The sequence below is a fragment of the Saccostrea echinata genome, unplaced genomic scaffold (assembly GCF_033153115.1).
Source record: "Saccostrea echinata isolate AGI-Se365-2 ecotype Australia unplaced genomic scaffold, CSIRO_AGI_Sech_v1 ptg000029l, whole genome shotgun sequence".
Taxonomy (NCBI): domain Eukaryota; kingdom Metazoa; phylum Mollusca; class Bivalvia; order Ostreida; family Ostreidae; genus Saccostrea; species Saccostrea echinata.
In genome coordinates this window covers 15,909,033-15,925,614 of record NW_026889778.1, presented here as the reverse complement: position 1 = coordinate 15,925,614, position 16,582 = coordinate 15,909,033, and the positions used below count along the sequence as shown (strand labels likewise).

The window sequence follows — 16,582 nt, the reverse complement described above, 5'->3', positions numbered from 1 at the left end:
TTGATTATCTGCCTAATATTCATATATTTTTTAACGTAGCTTTTTTCTTATAACACATTCAATGATTCAACATCTTGTTTATTATGAAAGAACTTGATCAGCTTCAACTTGAATGTTATGTGAACTAAAAGTCTTGATAAACTATGAGCATTCGATTGCTCTAATGATCAATATCAATACACAAATATCATGATGATGTCAACATAGAGTTTGTGCGAAATCAATAACAGTTATCTGCTAAATAAGTGATAAACACACAATAAAGAACATATAGCATTAATTTTAAATGGAAATCAATTTAAAAGTTACTACACCATGTATTTGTGAAAAGTTATTTTTCCAAATTTCAACAATGGTCAAGCACCCACAATAATCCATCTTTCCTCACATGCACTAATGGTTTACTGAGCACAGATACATGCACCAGTCTCTGGCGGATAGCTGTCTGCTCGAAACTGTAAAATCCATTTTCCTTCATAGCAAGAGGGAATTCATTCAATACAACCCAGTTCTGAGAAGACTTGTTGACCTGGTGGGACAAAAAGTATAGAATTTCCGCAAATTGGGCACCACTTGCACAAGGAATTTTCACAATGGATGCCGGTTTTCGTTTGAATCCCTTCCCAAGGTACTGAATAGTCCGGCCTTGATTGTCAACAATGGAACAACACCTATGATTCTCCACGACAGAATCTTGGAAAGTCATCACATTCATAGCCATTACACTCACATAAAAACGAAACATCAGATCGATCATCTGGGATGTCAGCTTAGACGTTTTCATCGTGGATTTTTCTGTTGGAGTTGGGTTCGGAAACTCCTGTATGCAGCTTTCAGTCTGTTCACTTGAAAGTTTTTCTGCCAGATCAACTAGTCTGTTTTCACCATTGAAAACTTCTGATGGCTTAAACTGTTGGCTCAGAACCATATGAACACACCAGTCATATATCTGCAAAAAAGTGGTTGATTTAGAAATTAACTTGCAGAATTCAAATGTGTCAGTTTTTACCACTCAGCTGAACATTTTTCTTCAAAAACAAGAATGACAGTTGCATGTTTTGAAATGCATAAAATATAAGCATATTTTTTTGAATGATTTTACAACCAAATTATTATATAGTACTTAGTTGTACTCATAATAAACTTGACCTGATGGTCTCAATTAGTCCTTTAAAAAAAATGACATTACATTTAGTCTACAAACCTGATCAGGATAAAATCAATATCAAGTTTACTTTCAAAAAAAAAAATTCTTACCGCATATGTCTCCATGACTGTTGACTCCTGCACCCCTTTCCGAAGGCACTGCCTGCTGATCCACCCATTTGCTCTCTCGTAGGGGAAAAGCCATCGACCATATACCGGTCCATAATCCAATAGTCCATCTACCATATGGTGAATCAAATGAGTTGTTAAATTCTGAAATTAAAAAAAAAAAAAATAAATAGTTGTACTTGCTCCATTCTTTTAAGAAATAATACTGTAAAATAATACTTTGTAAGTATACTGTGAAACAAGTTTTTCTATGCAAAGTAAAGCCCACACTCTTGTCAGTTTCAAACTCATACAAAATGTCAGCTACATACAGCTGTACATGTATAGAAATAAATTACCTGGATTGATCTCAAATCTGAGCAAATTATATGCTTAAATGCACAAAATTGTGTGATTCATGTTTAGTGTGATAATTAACTGACCAAGATACATCAACTGCAGATACTATATATTTGCATGCATTTTCCCCACAACAGTCATTACACCTTCATTCAATATAATTTTCACAATTCCAAAAAAGAGAGCACATTTTGCTTTAGTGTAAAGAGGGTCCTCAAATTGCTAGGAACCAGCTGAATGTCTGTGTTTAAAAAGTTAAAGTCAACAAGAAAATAATTTTACCTGAAGTGACAGAGGAAAATCTTTCTCCAAAAGGCAGAGTGCTGTATGCACATCATCCTGGAGCTGCTGTATGGCACACTGTTTCAAGGCTGGAGTTATCAATCTCTTTAACACATTCAGTAGAAAGAATAGTGTTTCTTCTTGTTTTTGCGGAAGGAATCCTTTCACACACCATTCTAATCCTCCACTTGTCACAAACTACAGATACAATAACATCACTTGTTTAACAACAGTGCAATGTAATACCAAATATCTTTACAGAGAGTGCTTTTTTTTTTTAATAGGTTTATATATTAAGTAATTATACTTATACATTTGTATATATATATACATACATGTATATTGGGTGATGTTACTGTTTTTGCACGTTGAAAGTAAAAAAAATCTGTAAAACTCAATACTTAATTGACATATCATTAAAATATATAATAAAAACTATTTAATATGTTTTCAATTTTACCTGCAACTTGGAATTCATGGTTCGCAGTGTCCAGGGTTTAGAGAAGTGGGGTCCTGGGGTAATATCTTGCACATCGGTGTAGCAGATAGCTGAGGCTCTTCTGTCTGCTTCTTTTATCTGTTCTTTACTAAGCGACCAAGGAACACTATGTGGTATCTCGGTAGGTGTATCCTTTGTCATCTTCCTCTTCTTCTTTGGTCTGGTGTCTTGGATAACAGTGGAATCTGGAGAAGAATGCCACACATCACTAAACCTTCCAAATGACTGTTCACATTTTTGTACTTTTACTGTACTATGTTTGCCAGTTAGAGCATCAAGAAGATGGCCAATAAAGTCAGCTAACGTATGCATTGCATCAGGTTGCATCTGTTGCATGCGGTTGTGGTAGGGCAGACGAAGCAGTGAGTATCTTCCTTTCAGGCCAGTTTCCTTTTGTAGCTTTGACTTTTGATTGTTGTTTGGTTTCTCATCATATTTTTCTCTCAACTGTATCTCTTTCTCTTGAGAGTAAGGCACAGACTTTTTTCTTTGTTCTACACTTCCAAAGTCATCAGAGGTCCGCAGGGGATGATCTGCACGCAAAAACCTTCTATTTGAGTTGTGAATGGTTTTATGGAGGTGTTTACAGCGTTGTACAGTGTCTGTGCAGTACGGACATGACCTCAGTGCTCCATGGCCTGAGAGATGGAACAACTTGGAGTATGCAGGTATATCACACAAGAATTGTAGAAGTGCAACTTTGACTGTGACAGGTGCAGCTTCATAATCACTGTATACCGTGAATTCTGTCAATGACAACAGCTCATCAATTAGGAGTTCAAGGTACGGCTCTAATGATTTTGGCTCGGATCCCTTGATTCCACTTGGAATGACTCCTACCAGTAACATGGGGCCTAACAGCTGACGGATATCAATTGGCAAGTTTATCCAAGTTAATATGATGGGCCACATGGATTTTGAACTTGTCATATGTTTGTTTGGATTAACACCATCAGTGAACAAGGACAATGGAATTGCAAGGGCCTCTGGTACACCTTTAAAAACTCCACCAGGCTGAAACCAAGAACTGTATAATTTCCCATCGGTAAAGTCTTTGATAGTTCCGTTGACAGTTAATCTGCTTGCATACAACAGTTTGCACAAATTTGCTGTTCCAAACCATCTACTCAGCCTGGGTCCGACTGGCATATACGTAAACCGTTTCTGTGTAATTCCATTTTTTGTACGTGGTTCAGCACACACAGGGCAGCTCTGCAAAGTCATAAACTGTTTTTCCTTGGTGTCTCTGTACAGTACACAGTCGTTGATACATGCATCAAATTTCTGGAGAGGCATGAGAAGTGCTGAGATCACGTTTTTTGCTTCTTGAAATGATCCAGGAAGATGATTGGGCTGAGGAAGTAAAGATTTTTCACAAGCTAAAGAATCGGAAACAGCTGATTTGGACATCCCATGATTCATACTAAAAATGTACAGTCATGTGTTTTATAATGGCATCCAATACACTAGTGTGTGCACCACTGTACAGTGGCTTCTGCAAAGTTTCTTGTAGATCACTTTCGTTGTAACGAAACTTTGGGATAATCGGTGAATCCTCATGTACACTCTCTACAAAGCGCTTCTGATGGTAGTAGAACAAGGAGTTCTTAATCCATCTTCCTTCACAAACTGTGCACAGACAAAACTTCTTATCCTCTGAAAAAAATAAAAAATAATATTAATTTTTACACAAATTCATAACACTTGTACATAACATGTATATATATGAAATGTGAATTCCCTGAAATGCCTATGGTATAAAATCCATAAACATTATCACTTTATATCTATCATGTCTACAATAAACATAAATAATTTTCTTAAATGTCTTAAAATATAACATTTCAAACACAGTTTCTTTAACTCATTTAATTTTAATCGCCTTATTGAAAATCTTTCTATCTTAAAACAAACTTTTATGATCTTTTCTAGTAAAATTCTATAAAAAGCAACAAGTACCATTTCCCTGCATCTCTGCATCATTTGTAAGCCATAGGAGAAAAATTAACAAAACAAAAACCACTTTCAAATTGTTCATTATCTAAAAAATCTCTACATCTTTACTCTTTAACAGCTGGTAATGTTATGGCCCTTTGTTGTGAATTGGGATTCCATCCCCCCCTTCAATGAACTACTGAAGAGATTTTCAATTTGCATACATGCATGCTTTGATGTGAGGAGATCAATAGCAATTGTGTATATACCCAAACAGCTACTGTTGCGATTTGAAAACTACCGGTTGTTCAAAGAGAGTTAGTTTTGCCTAGTAGAGTGTGTACAAAAAAGACAGGCCTGTTTTACATTGCTTTTTACTACTTAATTATATTTCATTTCAAATGCATTGGTAATACATGTATATCAAAATCCTGAACTCACATTTTTGTTATATATATATAAAAAATCCATGACATTTTAATTAACTGTTTCGCGATCTCTATCAATATTTAATAACATTTGCAAATTCTGCTTATGAAATATCAATGTAATATTTAAATCAGAGTTGTTAGCATTGCATGTCTAAATAAAATTTAATCAATTATAATTTTTAAAAATTAAGTAATTAAATATAAAATGTATTTGGATCCCCTGTCTTTAAAGCAGTTATTTGTTTTTTAATTTTATTTTTATTTTTTTTTTTGGAACCTAGCTGTTGAAATGTGTGAACAAAATTGGTCTCAACTTTATCATGTTTAGCAAAGGCATATACCTTTCATATACATGTATTCTTTTATGTATGTATTTTCACTTGGATAGGAAAAGTCTACATGCATGCAGTATGTGCATGCAGTGATGTCATTTATTCATTCATAATTTTTCTTCTTTTAAAATAATTATTTTCATATTTTTTCCTCCTAAATGCCTAACTAACATTAATTTGCCTTGTCCATGATACTAAAAAAACCTGCTTTAACAAAGGTTTATATATATGTATATTCCTGGGGTTAAGAATGAATTAATATCAAAATTGCCATATATGTCACAATAGATTTCATTTTCCTTTTAATGCTAACTACTTGGAAAAATCATCAAAATTATTGTTATACATGCAGTGCTGTATATCGTGTATATATTTCATTATTATAATTAAGTTAGTTCTTATAAATTACATTTAAGTTAAAATTAAGTTAGTTCTTTTAAATTAATTAAAAGAAGTAGGTGAGATCATTTCCTAATTTTCAATTTTACCACCTAAAAACAAAAGTTAAACATGTTTTAAGTAATAACAAAAAAAATATATATGGCTTATTTTTAGGAAATGATACTTATATATAAGCATTAATTTATTACAATTTGATGTATAATATAATTTTTCTTATTTGAGAAAAATTGTATAAAAATGTATATCCTATAACTGCCTGAACTAATAAATATCACTGTCCAAAATAATTACATAATTATATGTACTGACCTGCACATAAGTTGCAGGTGTTTTTTTTTTTTTTTTTTTTTTTTTTTTTTTTTTTTGAACTCCATGCAATTAACATGATTAGTAAACATGGTAAAAATAATTTATAGTGATTATGATGAAGAAAAAGCTAGTTTGCACCTCTTATACATATAGTGTTTAAAGGAAACATAATGACACATTAACTTCAAAGGAATCAATGAGCATTATAATTACTGTTTGACCCCATGTTACAGGACACTGTCTCTTTGAAACCTTATTGTATCCAATTATGTACAAGCCAGGTACATGTACTAATTAAAACCAAAAAAACATTCAAGCAAATCTGTGGTTTTATTTCTCATTTGCATATGTTGTGGACAGTCTGAAAAATCATTTCTTCAGCTATGAATACCAACTTCAATAGTTTAAGTTTTAGTGACTCGGACTATAGTCTTAGTGCTGGCAATTATGTGTCTTCTAGTCTGCAACGCAGTGCTCCACTTTCACGGACTTGTACTTTTAACTGTTTCTGCTGTGCAAGGATTAATCTCGGACTGTTCTGTGCATGTAATACCCCAAAAGTGACAGTTTCAACCCAGACCCACAGCTTTGACTTTCCCCAAGAAAGCCAATTAGAGCCCGACAACATCTGGAAAAGGGGGACCTTTGAGCATGGAGTTGTACAGGTACAGTTTTGTGACTTTTATATTGATATGATATATGAATGGACTATTTCATGTGTGTTAGTTGAGTGAGCTAATCCCTGCTTTGAAATCACGCTATCTGAATCCTCTCAATTTTACTTTTGTATCGGTATAATTAAACAGTTAAAAGTATATCATTGCGGGAGTTAGCAAGATTCCAGTTCCCCTCGACCAGGACTATTTCCCTCTGCTTTGCTTCGGGAAATAGTCCTGGCCTTGGGGAACTGGAATCTTGCTAACTCCCTCAATAATATGTTTTAACTGTATAATATAAATATTTGACAAAAACCTATAAACCCTGGCCTTTCTAGACAAATTATGCATGTAAGCTGGTAAACATATGTATCATTTTTTTTTGGTCTTTCTTTAAATCAAAAAAAATTTTCAGAATTACTTACATATAAAATACTTCAAATAACAATAGCTAATATTTTCTTTGTTTTTCAAGATACTTGTACTTCCTTGTATACACATGTATATAAACCTGATGTTACATGATGTATATTTGAATTAGATTAATTGACACAAAGCAATTTATTTTTCCATTTATTTTGTTGTTATCTTGCATGTAAGTGCATGTATTCAAGTTAAATGTATTCTGTAATAATTAGCCTTAGAGTAAATGTACCAAATGCTGTCCATTATTACTAATTAATTTATAAAATAGAATAAAAACAGTTAACTATCATGAATTAAATTGTTATTGAACAGGCATGGGCTCACTTGATTTGTCTACACCATCAAATGACCCGTCTACAGGTCTAGATGATATACAAAATAGCGCCTGAAGGGATTATATCCTTCTATAAAGTTAAGGTTTTCTATTTTATGTTGCTAAATTTTACGGAAAAAATCTTAAAAAATGGAAAAGAATTTTGTATATACCTGTTAAACTGATTAAATGCACCTATAACTTATTTCTTCACTGAATATCTGGCCAAACTCCAGAATATCTGGATATATGAATATATAATAGATGATTTAGAAAATATCAAGCATTTTCATTCACTCCATAAAATGCATTGAAGTTTGAACACTTAATTGACTAAAATACTCTACACAATACACAGCATTCAACTTATCGAATACTTGACAATTAAATAATGCCAAATACAGAAAACAAAAATTCTACAGTTTAACCATGTTAACTGTCTGTACATTTTAAAGTCATAATGAATTTTTCTGTGTACTATAAGTATTTACAATCACAACCCAGGTACAGCCTTACAGTGTGTAGGTGCAGGTGTACAGTTTAATATGTACAAATTTGCACTTAATTACAGAAAATATCCAGTACATACAAATCAAATGTGCCCAGTTTATCACAATGTTCACAACAATAACAAAATCAACTAATACTTGCATAATATATTCTGAAATTTCCTATGAATGTAATTGTTTTTATTACTAGTAACTTTTTATTTCAGAAACTTATCAGCATCACATTAGAAAAGTACATGCCATTTTCAGCGAAGAACACCATCACTATGGATACTGCATTTGAGGAAATTGTCATAAGACTGGGAGTGCAATTTCCAAATTACCAGCTTGATAAAAAGAAGCTCAGGAACAGAGTCCTTAAATCCATGGAATGGCAGAGATACTACACCAAGAAGAGGTATAATTATTGTATACACTTGTTTTTGACCAGACCAATTAATAAAAAAAAAAAATGATCGTAATGATTAAACTACAAATTAAAAACAATTATGTATTAATTTATATCTACATATACTCATGTCTACATGCATTAAGTTGTATGCACACCACTCAGGGCAACATGTAATTGGGGAAAACCCTACTGTTACCTACACAATGTTACCTGGTTACATCTGTGTAAAATTACCTTTGATTATTTAAATGATAACAGAATATATGTTACAATATTTCTCATCCTAGATATGTAATACCCATGCAAAAATTTTAATCTTAATAAATTTAATTACTTCTTTTACAGGGAACAGGCCAGAAAGGAGCAGAAATCTACATATGAAGTTCTCAGAAAGAAAAGAAGACATGACGACAAAGAAAATGAACCTCTTCTAGAGACAAACACTACAAATATGTAAGTTTTAATCAAATCTTTAAAATTTCTAGTTTGTTCCTTTTTAATGATTTGTCTTTACTCCATGGATTACAAGTACAATGAAGACAAAATATATATAAAAATAAATAAGGCCAACACCAGTAATTGTGGTGAATTTGAATAGCATTTGTATACATGTATCAAACATGTTCATGTTTTGTATAATTAGTCACTTGCTGATACATAATTTTGTTCTAAACTTGTGAAGTGATTGCATCATTTGATAATTTACTTAGTTTTTTGCATGCATAATATTTTCAATATACAAAATTTCCTTAAATTTTACATTTAAATTTACTAGTAAATTACGACCATGAATTAACTCTTCATAGAACACAAACAAATAAACAATAAAACCGACTCAGGAATGAAAAGTTGAATCGTTTGAGAATGACGAGAGCAGGCGGTGAGTTCAAGCATATGTAGTATGGACACGAAGTTGCGGCATTTTCTAAATACTTTAGCAAGTTTATCAAGCACGCAAACCTTTACTTTTTGGTGTGTTTTTTTTTAAACATGCAACATATTTTTACTTTAAATATGCAGTTTATTAATAGCTCTTTCAATACTGACAAAATACATATAGAACTGCATGTTTGTTTGATTGTCATAAACTCAATTTTCCATGTATTATCTTTTTATTAAAAAAAAAAAAAATACTATGTGATTGCTCCACCCTCCCTTTTCCGGATGGGGAATGTTAAAATGGTCATTCAACCCGACTTGACATTCAAGAGTCCTCATCAAATGCTGATTTCTTTAAGGAACTCATTCTTTACAAATTAAATACAGAGGAAAAATTGAAGATTTTCTTTCCAGACATAATCGTATACTAGGCGAATCTCATGAGGTTATATTTCGTGGATTTTCAACAAGTAAGATGAACTCCTTTATGGTCTACCAAAAGTTACAAAGTACCGTGTACCTCCTCCGAAAACAAAATTAAGTTTTTAATAATCTGAGAGAGAGAGAGAGAGAGGGGGGGGGGAGAGATGGTATACAGAAAACGAATGTAAAAAGTTCATCAACTTCTTATCACTTTCTTCGATATTGCCCTTTTTATCTGTTTTTTTTCCTTCTCTCGTTTTCTTCCTCCATTTATCCTATAATCAATATGACTTCAACTGCTTATTCCCGTATAGATATGTGTAAAGTAGCTGAACCATTAATCACAAATGGAAAGGTCAACAAAAAAATTACACAGTATATAGGGTCATTTTGTTACTTCTACAACATAGGGTCTTTTTGTTTGTTTTCCCAACATGTATGTCATATTTTTAAACAATGCGATCCTACCCCAGTGTATTCTTGACCATACATGTACCTTTACTGAAGTACAGAGTTTACTGGTATTGTCCTCTAGCTACTACTGCTACATGTATAAGAGATTGTTTGAACATTATAATGATTGTAAAGTTTATGCATGTGCATGTCACTATCATAAAATATCAACTTAGTTATTTACAGAGAACTTATATATTCCATCATGAAGGAATTGTTAATTAAAACAAATCAATTCAAAGTATGATTTTGTTTATTCTACCCCGTTCTTTAAATTCTTACCTTAGAATATATAGTTATATATTAACTTATTGAACTAAAAGAATGAAATGTGTTCATCAAAATGTTAATAATAATAAATTAAATAAATTAGCTGGTAATAATGTTTCCATATCCATTATCATTTTCATTGATAAAACGAGATTATACCGTAACATGAAACTGTAGCTGAATCAGTTTCAAATGAAATAAATGAAAATTTGTTGTCATTGTTCATTATTATTATTTTCTAATATGTGTTTATTCCTCTCAACGTTTGCTGATATTTTATGACATTTAGAATTGTTTTACGCCATTTTTTGGCTCACATACGTTCAGACACAGTGTGTCAGTTTGAAGGCATTTTTCTCATGTAGAGCTAGGCTGGAAACACTGGATTTTCGAACAGTCGTTCAGGAATAAATCTTTAGAAGTTGTAAAAGGAAAAAAAAATCTGAAGAGAGCTGATCACGTTTTTACGTTTAATTAACTTCATAAAAAAGTACTAATAAAAAAATATTGAATCGGATGAAGTTGATTTTTAATTATCAAAATGATTTTCTTTTTCCTACATGTACATACAGTGAAACTACTCTAAACCGACCGGTGTAAAGACACAAATACTGATTTAATATATTTTTTAAAGGGATTAATTCATCAAACCGATTAAATAAATATTATAAATTAAAAAAAAATAATAATAAATTCAGTGCTGATATTTAATAATTTATTTCCAATTATTTAATTTATTTGTAATTCTATATAAACATTCACATTACATTTTATGCTTCGAATTATTTTTTAAAGAATATTCATTTTACTTTTCATTCTTTTAATATCATGATGGGTATCAAGATTATCGTCTCATTACACACAATCTTAATCCTTAACTTATTTTATTGCTACCTTATCTTTGGTAGAAAATAAAAAGAATCGTTCCTCAAAACCTGTCAAGGTTGTGAAAGAAATTCCTAGCTGTTGATAGCTGACCAGCGACTCACGGTACACAGAGCAGACACCTATTGTCTTTTTTACTGACCACTATACATTGTTTATTCTGTGGCAGAGCGACCGTACCCACTCAGCGCTAGCCCCACTCTGCAGCTGTTCTTCATGTTAATTACAATGTATAACATTCCTTTCTTTCAATGAAAATAGCCAACTTTTTTATCCGTACGAAAAAAAAAAATGAAATTAAATAGGCAAAAATACATGTAGCTTCTTTATCTATTATTTCTATTCTGTAAAAATTCATGGGTCATATTTTACAATGTGTCCATTTTATTCCAATACATACTCTCTCTCTCTCTCTCTCTCTCTCTCAAACACGCATGATTACTTAGATAAAAAAAAAAGACTTTCTTTTTTAATCTGTACTCTTCTTCAAATCTAGATCTGATTTCTCTCAAATCTCTAATAACAAAATACCAAATCATGTATCAGGTTCTGTACATTTTGTTGCTTAATAAGAGTTTGGTCTTGAATTTTAGGGAAAAAGTCTCAGAATAAAATATAATATATATATATTAATCTCCCCTGCACTTTTTGCATGGACATTAGACAAAAAATATTGCTGCAGCAAAAGATATCAGAAAAAAAATGATTAATTCAATATTAAATGAATGAATGAATGAATAAATAAATAAATAAATAAATAAATAAATAAATAAATAAATAAATTAATAAATTAATTAATAATTCAATTAATTAATCTAAATAAAATCAGTTAATTATCTAACGAATAAATAAAAAAAAAAATAATTCATAGATGAACTAAATAAATAAAAAAAATATATAAATTCAAGAAATAAAGCAATAAATTAATCTATGCTTAAATGAAGCAAAGATACTTAAAAGAAATATTTTAAAAGATGTAAAAAAGAAATTAATTAAAATATATTTACATGTCAATCATGCTACTCAAGACGCAGTAAATTGGTAATTCAGTCTTTTCACGTAACAGCATTTATTTTCTGTTAGATTTATCTCAAAAGCTACCACACTAATAGAAAATCAACACAATCATATTAAGAAAGAATTAACTAAAGACATTTCGAACAAATAACTATTGAATGAATCTATATCTTCACAAAAGTTGAGAATTACCAAGAAAAAGGTATTTTTCACCAGTAAATAGCAACAAGAACATATTTTATCCATTTTCTGGGTCAAAAGGAATGTCAGGGGACGACAGGGGGTGAACAGGGTGATCAGGGACATGGTCAGGGGACGTCAGGGATTTGACAGGGACGTCAGAGAATGTCAGGGGACATCAGGGGGTAGACAGAGGTAACAGGGGCAAGGTTAGGGGACGTCAGGGGGTAGACAGGGTAGTCAGGGACAACGACAGGGGATCATAGGAGAAAGTCAGGGAGAGACAGGAAAATGTCAGGGACTGACAGGGGAACGACAGGGTTTTTTTGGAATCTAAGGGGAAAACCGTTACAGTAGTGTTAATTGCTTTGGTAAAAATTAGATATTTATTTCAAAATTAAGAATTATCTCCCTCATGCATAGCTTTGATCCTTCGACGTATTTGGCCCCTGTCCTTGCCCTCCTCAGCTCTTTAAAGCTCTTTAAAGTTCTTTTTTTTATTTACATATAAATATTTCGGATTTCCAACGTTTCTGCATTAGCATCACTGAAGAGACATAATTTGTCGAAATGCGCATCTGGTGCATCAAAATTATACCGAAGAAGATTTACATATAAAATTTAGAAAACACAATGAAGCCCAGCTTTAATAGTCAAAATATAACATCGTTATCTTTGCTTGTAAACAAAAAATGCATCAATCAACAAGACTCATCTTTTAAAAAAAAAAATCGGGAAAACACACTAATACAGACAATTCCGTATACAGGTATGGCACATCATAAAATACTGTAGTTCATAAAGTGTTTTTAAAAAATAGAAAAATCCCAATAAAAATAAGTGTTTTAGGTCAAATATTACTAATAACTATCACAAATATATGCAAAGGAAAATGAAAGTCCATTTGTCTCTTAGACTGACTTTGAATTAGCTGAGTATATCATATATATATGGTCTCCATAACTAAGCTCTGGAAAGAGAATCGGAAAATTTTAGAATTTTTTTTTAAACTATCATAAAAAATTCATTAGATGAATTCCCATTTTACAAAGAATTTGAAAAAAAAAAAAAGAAAAAAAAAAAGAAACGCAGAAAAATGATTTTTTTTTTTTTTTAAGAATAATTCGTTTTTAGGGGAAATTTAATCTTTAGTGATATTATTTAAAAAAAAGAAATATTTGTCTTGTAGAGATTTTAATTTGACACAAAACATGATCTTCAAAAAACATCTACCTTTTGAGAATTATGCCCTCTGTTTAATATTAATAGAAAATAATAATAATATAGATATATAAGATACGTGTACCTAGTACATGTACATAATTACATTTTGTTGTTCCTCATCCATTATTTAGAAATGTGACCTCATGAAATCCACTGCAGAGTTCCTACTTAAAAAATGATGACCTTGAGACTGATTCATAAGCAAATGGTCTAAAAATTCAAAGGCATCTCTTCAAATATAAAGTATCTATTATGCACACACTAAGTGTAGCATTGCTTCAACGCTGGGGATCGGAAATACAAAATATTGATATTAACTTTTGAGCCAAATTCTTTCATCAAAATGGCGTTGTTCAATGACCAAGTAATAGGTGCTTAACTCTTTGAGTGTGTATCACTTAAGTATGTGTGTTGAAATGATATCAAGTCATGATCCCAACTAAGTGTTGGAGAACTAACTTCAAAGAGCTTAACAAGGCCGGTGTAACCTGTCGTCAGCAGATGTCACTCCTCTATGGCACCCGATCCCATCTCTAATTTGTGAGGTTCGTGTTTGCTCTGCTCCAAATTTGTATCATTTTTTTGGACTGAAATTGAATACATTCGTTATCTTCAAATTTCATATGAAAATTTATAATGCAAAAAGCATTTCTATCTAACTTGTGAATCAACCAGATAATTTTGATTGATATTCTTATATCAATATTTAAAAATTGAGCAAAACAATCGAGGACAGAAATTCGATTTCTGTGCTATTTCCTGTATTCCATTGATCTTTTTATTGATAAAATCCATCAGAATTGGAACGGAAGTGTACAATGCACAGGAAAGTAAGATTACATCAGATCACAATGGATTACACGTTAATCTTCTGCTGAAATATTTTGGTAATTATGTAGGTTACAAATAAAGGAAATTTGAATTCAATATTCCAATGATATTCTAATATAACAGGAAGAGCAAATCTGACCATGTTAGAAAAAAAAAGCCACATTTAGACGCAAAATTCAATATACTAGTAATTATGATTTCATTTACACTCACCGATCACTAAGTTTTAATTTAAATTTTACTGCAGTTGCATTTAAGCATTAACCACAGACTGCATCTTACAGTTATAAGCAGTTGAATCCATTTTCAATAAAGAAGAAACTTTACGAGATTTCTCCCCCCTTGTTCACAATATTTCTGAAAACTTACCTACAATCTATATTATTATTAAATTCATACAAGGTGTTATATTGGACTTTGTTCTGAAACCTGAAGTTTATATTCCTCGGGATATTAATATTGGCAATGTGTTTCCTTAGTACCAAAACAAAGAGTCATTAAAGGAAAGCACAATGTTTAACTTTTGATTTAAAATCACATCAAAACAATGTGTTTTCATCCAAGTGATTTACTAAATGATTAGATTGACTTGAAAATGCCGTAACAGAATTATTTTTACAAAAAGCACTTTGCTTCCACCCAATCTATGATGTATTATTTCTATTTTATAATTCTTGTCCCTACATACCGTCAGATCCCATTGAAACACATAATGAAAAAAAATATACACAAGATTACCCCACCCAGCCTATCAATATGCAGAAAATACAGAAAGAAATAATTAAAGGGACCACCTCAAAAGTAATGCAACTTCATTTAGGAGCCCGCCTGCGTAAATTAAAACTTTCAAGTGCATGATTTTCGATGACACTTGATATCTTGATAAGTTTTATGGATAACGTCAATGGATAACAATGAAATTGCACTTAATATCGAATCCTGTCACAGCATGTTTGATTGTCAGCACGAATGGCAAACATTAGAAAATTCAAATTAACTTACATATATAGTTAATTTAAAAGTTAAAGCTAAATTAAGTACTCGTTTGTTGTAATGAAGAAATACCTGTAAACGATATGATCTAAGGTTAATTTTGATTGATTTAAATGGATTGTTTTAAAACTGTTTTTCATACAAAATTGTACTTGAAATTACTGCTATGATGTTTGCGGGATTAGTGACAACCCACAAACCTCGCAGGGCAGATTGAATTAAAGTCAATTGAATGTCCACTGAAATGTCAAGATATTTGGATAACAGAGCTATTCCGTCACCTTCTTTCAACTTTCAGGCAAATCTCAGTTGAGATAACGGAATGCATGATTTTATCCTGTTTCCGATGTAAAGACGAATAAGGACCTCCGTTGACAAAATACCGTGGGTAATTTTTTTTACGTCGAAAACTGACCCCTCAACATTTGAAATATATTTTTTTTTTGTAGAAAAAGAACCGTGGTGGTAGGTTTTATACATGTTCAACTTAAACAAAATAAATACCCTCATCCCCGCACAGTAAAACAAAGTCTAAAAGAGGTGATTGATGCCAAGGTTTGGGTCTCGACGTTTAATTCTCTTGTGCTTGTTTTTTCTGACAATTAGACGATCTATGAACACTATCTCCAAGATGACTTGAAGAATCTTAACGAAGCTTCTTAGAAATGACCACAGAGAAGCCTCGAAGTGCATTTAATATTATGATTTTTTTTTTCTTTTTTTTTTTCTTTCAAAATGACCGCGATTGCCAGTGAAACACATAAAAAATGACACCCGAATGTTCTTGTAGATGGTTTGCACAATCTTTATGAAATTTCACGGAAAAAACTGATCACCAATAGAAGTCGTGGTGTTAACATTTAATCTTTTTAAGATGACGACTGGACAGACTTTTTCACACAACGACTTAACTAACAGTTTTTCTTTTCTTCCAGGAGTTAGAAAATTTGCTGTCACGTGACATTACGTATTGTAACGCAGTTTAGTTTGCACGTAAATGACTTCTTAAGATGGTGATTTTAAGAAAGAGCATGACATGCATGATAAACATCTTAAGTGTTTTCACTTTGTAAAAACAATGATATGAATCCTTTGCAAGCCTTCTTGTTATTTAAAACCCTTAAAAAAAACCTACTTGTCCATAGACGATTTTTGTTAAGATTATGAAGCATTGAATCTATAGACTGAGGATGACATGTTTTTCCTCTCATTGTAAACTCGTTTAATGTTTGAAATATTTGTGGGGAAAAATGTTTGAGTTATAAATTCATAAAGAATATATAACATTCAGTCATATAGGCAGACTGAAAGACAAACAGTCAGAAAGA

General features: G+C 31.6%; 1 pseudogene; it reads right to left on the bottom strand.

The window, feature by feature from the left end:
• Nucleotides 1–203: 203 nt before the first annotated feature.
• LOC133195641 (uncharacterized) lies at nucleotides 204–4,040 on the bottom strand (annotated as a pseudogene).
• Between the last annotated feature and the right edge of the window lie 12,542 nt (nucleotides 4,041–16,582).